Below are 8588 nucleotides of genomic sequence, written 5' to 3' on the forward strand. Positions count from 1 at the left end.
GAGGTGGGCCTGATTCCTAAGAAAAAGGGCCCGAAAATTGATCTGGTCTAGAGATTTAGGGTAAGAGTCAGGTTATAGAGTTGGGAAGGTGTTAGGCACCCACTCTACCCAGTTCAACCGGTCTTCCTACTAGATGCTTAAGAACGAATATTTTTCATAAATTATTCCTATTCAGCATGCATGGCTATATTATCAAACATATGTACATTAAATAAAAATAACTATTTATGTACACTAAAGCAAGGTTAATTAGATATCTACATTATGCTTAAATGAGGAGAGAGATTTTACCTGAATTTGACCCCTGATTTGGGTCAAAGAGGGGTGGGCCCCTAGTTGATGCTGACTTTTCTCGTAGATTCTCCCAGCTCTCGGGAAGATGGTCTTGAACTCCAACTTTCGATTTCATGAGATGTTGACTGTGGTTATCTATGGACAGAGGTCCGACTTAGGATTGGCTTATTTATTGACTGTTGAGTCTGGTAGAACTTCCGCTAGGGATGAGCTACTTTTGGAAAGATTCCAAGGGCACTCGGGTAGAGCTTCCGCTGGGGCTAGCTATTTTCGGAAAAGATTCCAGGGGTACTTGGGCAGAGCTTCCGTTGGGACTGGCTACTTTTGAAAAAGATTCTAGGGGCACTTGGGCAGAGATTCCGCTGGGACTAGCTACTTTTGGAAAAGATTCCAAGGGCACTTGGGTAGAGATTCTGTTAGGACCGGCTACTTTTGAAAATGATTCCAAGGGCACTCGGGTAGAGCTTTCGCTGGGGATGGATTAAGGAAGGCTAGGTTGAGGTGGCACTCGAACAGGGCTCCAGCTTGAAACTTTCCTTTTTTGGTAAAAAACCAAAAGCACTGAAATGGGGAAGCTAAAAACTTTTCATTTTTGGCAAAAAATGGATCGAAGTAAAACTTGGATTGAAGTTCTTCAAAACCCCGAAGCACACCTCAAAGATCCGAGCAGAACTTTGAATCTTTACAAAGATCACTTTGAAGGCCCGAAGAAGCTCAAAGGGGGAGGGAAGGTGGTGGAGAGAGGGCAGAGCTCCTGCAAGAAAGGGGCTCTTAAGAGAGTCCTTTTTTTCTATTCCTTTTACAAGTGAAAGGGGGGTATTTATAGTTTTTTGAAATCAATGTGGTGATGACACCTAATTTTTACTCAGTGGATAATGACCAATGACATGACATAAAGTGATGTGATATTTTTGAAAATGGTGAATATATTTTCTTGCTTGTGAAAGTAGACAAGATATTTTCTCAAAAAGAGGAATTATATTAGAAAACCTGACTGTCGGGGGAATTTTTGAAAAAAAATGGAAATGTCAAAAAATCTTTGGAAGTGCCAGGAATGACTTTCGGGAATGATTACGGGAGATTCGTAAGTTCGATTTTGACATGCATATATCATAGGAATCATATTTTTGAGTACTATCCATTCGTATGATCACTTTTGACCAGATTCCTTCATATATAAAAAGTTAAAATTGGACCCTCTTTCCTCCTGTATCAGGTTTTAGGGTTTTTGGGTAAATCAGGGATTAGGTAGGTTTGGGGATGGTTAAGGGTAGATTACCACTATCAAGCATCTCCATTGATTGGAAGTGAGAGTTCGCATCCACTGTCCTTGTATAATCATTGCCGGGGGAGGGTGACAAAATTGGGTATCTACAGAATGCCCCTCTTTAGCCGAGGCCTGTGCCAACAGTCGAAGGGCAAAGAAAAGAGCGACCACATTTTGTCACCTAGAGCATGTACTGCCGTCATCTTGCTCAATAATGATAGAGTTGAAAATGCACCAGGTAATATTTTCTAATTAGTCAAAGTTTAGAATCTTACCTTGTTTGCTGATCTTGTATGCAGGGATTTTACACTATTCCTACAGAAGATATTAGTACTTGAGTTGATCTGGTTTGGCGAATGCCATTCCAAAAATTTTGTTTGCAAAGGTTTGAACCCTCTCTGTAGAAGGGATTTAGTAAATTCACTTTAGTTTCCTATGACCGAGCTTCCATATGTCGGTTTCGGGTGGGGTTTCCAGGTTGGGCCTTTCATTCCAATCTGGGCTTTAGTGTTGGTTTGGATGTACAATGAAACTGGACTCCCTTGGACCAGTGCAAATGATTGTGGGTCGCTAGGGTCAGTCAAATGAGGTTGGCCTGCTCGGGGCAGGTGCAATGAGATTTGGCCACTTGAGGCCGATGTGATGATGATTTGGCCGCTTGGGGCTGATGTAATGAGATTTGGCCACTTGAGGCCGATGTAATGACGATTTGGCCACTTAGGGTAGATGTAATGATGATTTGGCCACTTGGTGCCGATGTAATGATGATTTGACCACTTGAGGCCGATGTAATGATGATTTGGCCACTTGAGGCCAATGTAATGAGATTTTTCCACCTGAGGCCGATGTAATGATGCTTACCATGGATACCATGGATTGCTCCGAATATGGTACCAAAGAGGATGTTGATCCTTAATGATCCTTTCCTGGCAAGATACAGATACAGTGTTTCTTTTTGAATTTTTCTTTTCCCTCCCGATGTTTGTTCCTCTTTTATTTTCTTTCTTTGTCTTTTCTTTATGTACGTTGTATTTTTGAAAAGAAGAATTTCTTAATTTTATGAAACTTTTTTGCATTTTGATTATTTAGGCATGGTGAATTCCATAACTCAAGCATTCATTAGGGCAATTGGAATAATGTGAAAATTCATGCATCACCATACTTTACTAACAAGTGAAAGCAAATGGATTACATAATACAATTCTCCTACCAAAGAGAGGAAAGATGAGCTACATTGTGAGGAGACAATTCTTCGAGTGGATAAAAATCCACTAATTCCTCCAGAGTTGGACATATCTCAATGATCCTGAATCAAAATACATGGAGATTAGCGTCCCAATGTTGAGGTACTTGTTTTAGTAAGCCATGGTGCAATTCCATACATCTGATCTGGTCGAGCATAGACAAATTCCCTGATTTTAGCAGGTCTGGCTTATAGATGCCAATGTTTAACGTCCACTTCCTCAATGTCTCATCCAAAGAGTCCATGACCTTTCCTAAAACCAAATTAAGCAAAGAAGAGGTATAATGACATTAGCCATTGTCACAACCAAACCTTTACCACTATGCATCAAAGTCCTAACTAATTAAGGGTGAGGAATGAATTGGCCTTGATTAATAGTGCCAGGTGGCAATCTTTGGGGGAGAGACGAAACCTTGGATAGGTATTGGGAGGATTATAGGGGAAGGGAAGATTCCTAATAGCCATATATGTCGAATGCCGATTCTTGAGGAAAATGAAGTTCCAGATGAGATGTGATGGACCATAGGAGAATGACAGATTCCTGATGGTCATATATGTTAAATGGCGATTCTTGTGGGACACAAGTTATGATGATCTTTTAGGGTACCTTGATTATTAATCTGGGAACCAATTTATTGCCTTGAGATGGTTAAGACTGCACTTGAGCATGTCAAGTTGCCTATGTATCTCTTGGGAGGAATCAGGTCTAGCATAGTTCGGGCTATTCACCCAATTAAACATAATATCTCTTGAGTTGATCCATGTTGACTAATCCTAATACTTCTTCCCCATTGGGGTTAGTAAGCTTCATTGCTTTGCTTGGTAGAATTATTTTGACAGTAAATGGGCCACATCAATTGGGTCAAAACTTTCCTCTTAGATCATGAATTGGAGCACTTTATTCACGAAGAACAAGCTTGCCCTCTTCTATATGTTGGGGCTTCACATTTTTGTTGAAAGCCCTTGCTATTCTCAGTTGATACTTCCTTAGATGATCCATGGCTTTCATACGCTTTTCATCAATAAAATTGAGCTCATCGTGCCTAGCTTTCACCTATTCTCCTTTTGGTAATTGACTATCAACAGTACCCTTAGGGATGGTACTAGGATTTCTACTGGAAAAACTGCTTCAACTCTGTATACCAAGGAGAATGGAGTTGCCCCAGTTGAGGACTGCACAGAAGTCCAATATGACCATAATGCAAGTGGTAATTTTTCTGCCCAATCCTTGTGTGTTTCTACCATCTTCTGGAGGATAACTTTGATGTTCTTGTTGGTTGCTTCTACTGCCCCATTGGTCTGTGGCCTGTAAGTGGTAGAGCGATGCGTTTTGATGCTGATCTTTATGCAAATCTTATCAGTCTTGCCTCAGAAATGGGATCCTTGATTTGATATCAACTCTTGCGGTACTCTATATTGGCTAATGATGTTTTCTTGAATGAACTTTGCTACCTTGGCTGATGTGAGAACTGCATATGATTGGGCTTCAACCCACTTGGTGAAGTAATCAATGGCCACCAAGATGAACTCATGTCCATTGGATGCTTTAGGGTTGACCTTCCCTATGATGTCAATGCCCTAAGTGGAGAATGGCCAGGGGAAACTGAGTGAGTGCAATTCCATTGGTGGGATATGTATGATGTTGGCAAATATCAGACACTTGTGGTATTTCTTGACATAGCTGACATAATCTGCTTCCATTGTATTCCAATAATATCCTAATCTGAGGATTTTCTTGGCTAACATTTTGGCATTCATATGGGATCCGCAAAGGCCTTGATGAATTTCATCCATGATTGTCTGAACTTGCTCTTCATCTACACACAACAGTTGTATCCCATCATAGGATCTTTTATACAACAAATCTCCTTGGAGGATGAACTGGGTAGCATATCTCCTCAGGAACTTCTTTTCCCTATAGGTAACTTTAACTAGATACTTCCTTTCCCTGATGAAGTTCACAATGTGAGAGAACCAAGATCGGCCATCTATGGTGAGAGAATTCACCATATTCTGGTTGATGGGCTTGCTTCTTTGCTCCACTAAGAATGGTCAAATCCTAGCCATAAGATTGCATTCTACCATCGATGCCAAGGTTGCCAGATGCCAAGGTTGCCAGGGTGTCAGCAAATCGGTTGTTATCTCTTTGGAAGTATTCAAATGAGATCTTCTTAAAATGTCTGATCACCTCTTCCAAATGTTCTTGGTACAGCATCAGCTTTTCATCTCTGGTCTTCCACTTTCCTTGTGTCTGACATATGACAATGGCTGAATCCCCATATACCTTGATTCTTTTAACTCCAATGGTTAGGGCTATCTCAAGTCCCAAGGCACATGCTTCATACTCAGCAATGTTATTGGTACATAGAAAATCAAGGCAGAATGACGAGTGTAGATAAAGGCTGTCTGGAGTGACAAGAAAAATCCCTGCACCACACCCCTTTTGGTTGGCTGCATCTTCTTCTTCAATTGTTGAAATCTCCTCATCTGGAAAAGCATCATCTAGGGCTCTTCCATCTTCTGTTGGGTAGGTAGCCAAATGATCGGCTATAGCTTACCGCTTAATAGGTTTCTGAGAAACATAAGTGATGTCGAATTTTGATAACAATAGTAGCCAACGAGCCATTCTTCCTGTGAGAGCTAGTTTCTCAAAGTGATACTTGATTGGATCGATCTTTGAGATCAATCGTACTAGATATGCTATCATATAATGTCGTAGCCTTTTGGTGGCCCAAATCAATGCAGCACAGGTTCTCTCTAGAGATGTGTACCATGTTTCATACTCCAGAAACTTCTTGTTGTGGTAATATATGGCGTGCTCCACCCCCTTATCTGTTTCTTTCTGAGCTAGCAATGAGCCCTTGGAATTTTCTCCAACTGAAAAATACAGTAAGAGCGGTTCTCCTTCCATTGGTGGTGTTAACACTAGCGGGTTCATAAGATATTCTTTTATCTTGTCAAAAGCCTGTTGACATTGATCATTCCATTTCATGGCCTGATCCTTCTTTAGCAACTTGAAAATTGGTTCACAGGTCTTGGTCAGCTGGGCTATGAACCTGCTGATGTACTGGATGTGACCCAAGAACCCTTGGATTTGCTTCTCTTTGCAAGGTGCGAGCATTTCTTGAATTGCCTTGATCTTGATGGGATCAACTTCGATGCCTCTTTCGCTCACCATGAAACCCAATAACTTCTCTACCGTTGCCCCGAACACACGCTTCTGGGGGTTCAACCTTAGTCGGGACTTCTTGATCCTTTTAAAGAAATGTCTCAACGCGGGAATGTGCCCTAGTCAATCTCTCGACTTCACAATCATATCATCTACATAAACCTCCACCTCCTTATGTATCATGTCATGTAGGATGGCTATAGCTACTCTCTGATAAGTTGCCCCGGCATTCTTCGATCTGAAAGGCATGACCTTGTAGCAATAAGTACCCTATGGAGTGGTGAAGGCTCTCTTCTCACGATCCTTTGGGTGCATACTCACTTGATTATATCCTAAGAATCCATCCATAAATGATAGCAAGGCATCCCTTGCGATGCTATTTACCAATACATCAATATGAGGTAATGGAAAATCATCTTTCAGGCTCACTTTGTTGAGATATCAAAAATCCACACACATACGTACTCTTCCGTCTTTCTTTGGAACTGGTACAATGTTGGCCAACCATCGGGGGTACTCTACCACTTGTAAGAAATCTGCATTCCATTGCTTCATGACTTCGTCTCTAATCTTCTCACTCCATTCAGGATGCATCCTTCTGAGCTTCTGCTTGATGGGCTTTGCCCCAGAGTAAATTGGCAAATGATGCTATACAATGTTGGGGTCAATTCCAGGCATATCTTTATAAGACCAGGCAAAGATTTCTGTAAATTCCTTTAGTAAGCTAATCATCTATTCTACTTCTTCATCTTTTAGGGTGATACCAATTTTCACCTCTTGAGGGCATTGGTCAGTTCCCAAATTAATAACCCCTGGTATTCTCATAGATGGGTTGGGCTTTTTTTGGTTTGCATTGTTTTATTAAGTTTTGATATTCATTTAGATCATTATTGAAAAAAGGAGGCAAGTCATACTCCAAATAGGAAATTTCATTCATGAATGAAGGAGTGATAGACCCAACATACATGGACTCTTGACTTTCCTCCACAGGAACAACAGATTCATAAAAAGAAGACTCGATGATAGAATTGTAAACATAAGGTTCATCGACAGCATCAGCGATCGACTTGATGCTAGTGGTAGTTTGGTTGGTTGACTTAATGGCATGAGTGAACTTGAAGTCCTCCCTAATGCTTATCCAGTTCAGGAGTGGTTCAGTAGATTGATGGATGAGTGAGGAAAAGGGTTGTCTTCTCCTCCTTCTAGGTTGATCACTGCTACCTCTTTGACGGCAACGATATACTTTTCCAGTTTCTACCTTAGGCTATACTTCATCTGCATGATTTCATGGTCTCTAAGACCGAACTTGTTGAGGGAAGAGTGATGGTCGAGGCTGCTCAAGCCCTCTTCTATGTAGTCTAGTTTCATCATCCTATTAATGAAGCCATCCCTACTCCCTGATCACATCTTTGACCGCCTTCACAAGATCTCCCATTACAATTGGTTCTAGCACAGTACATGCAAACCATCATCCTCTGAGCTCTTCTCTGCTTGGCATAAACACCTTTTCCCCTGAATGGCCTTGTTTGAGGTTATGAAGCACTTGTGCTCGAGGCTCTTGTAGAAGAAAGCAGATGTGGATCCTCAAATCATTGGGAAAAGGTAGACTCCAGGTGAGCCTTATCTTCTCTTCCCATTCCCATTTCAGAAGAATCCTAGGGCTTGGTGGCTCTTTTGACTAGATCAAAGTTGCGGGATTGCTACTAGAAGACCCACTCTTAATGCAGGCAACTTCAATTATTCCAGTAATACAACTCCCCTGATCACTCTTCTAAACTTGCAACTGTTCTACTTCATATGTCACCCAGTCGAACTCATCCTGGAAGAACACAGTGAATCCTGGTTGCATTTTGGCGGCGGTCTCATCAAACCATGGCTCAACATTTTCACAGAATAGGAAATCTTCTCCTTCTCTTACAAAGTACCCATTGAGAGTGGGTTAGTAAGTGGTAGATATTTTTCTAGTCATCTTCAATGTCTTGGCCTTACCCTTACTTGGAGGAATCCATTCTTGCCCTTATTGACAACTGGGGTTGGTAACTTGGATACACATTGTGCGTACTTTCCCAATTCCATACTAGGGAAGTACTTCATGTTCTTCATCATTTGGCCCACAGGAGGGCTCAATGTTGCCTCATAGTCAACCAGGATGCTTGCTTTGACTGCCCCTTTTGCAATCATGACACAAGTGCCTTCTATCTCAAATCCACCGAGGTGGACCTATTCTATCTTCTCTTCCCCTTTCTCTATACTAGCCACAGTATTAACTACTTTCGGGTCCCCCTAGGATGACAATCACTTTTCTTTCATGTATGAACTTGACTTTCTGGTGGAGGCTAGATGACACAGCCTTGGCATGATGTAACCATGGCCTCTTCAATAGCATATTGAAGGAAGCCGATACATCAATGATTTGGGAGTTGACGTTAAATTTCACTGGGAAGTTCATCACAGCCAAGGTGAGTATTCCCAAAATTTCCCTCTTGGTGTTATCATAGGCCCTTATGGTTTGGCCTATTGCTTTCATTTCACTCATGTTGACGCCAATGTTGCTGGCTGATCTTAAAGGCAAGATGTTCAAGGCCAGCCAGTTGTCGATGAGGACTTGAGGAACA

This window comes from Macadamia integrifolia, unplaced genomic scaffold (genome assembly GCF_013358625.1).
Source record: "Macadamia integrifolia cultivar HAES 741 unplaced genomic scaffold, SCU_Mint_v3 scaffold972, whole genome shotgun sequence".
NCBI lineage: Eukaryota > Viridiplantae > Streptophyta > Magnoliopsida > Proteales > Proteaceae > Macadamia > Macadamia integrifolia.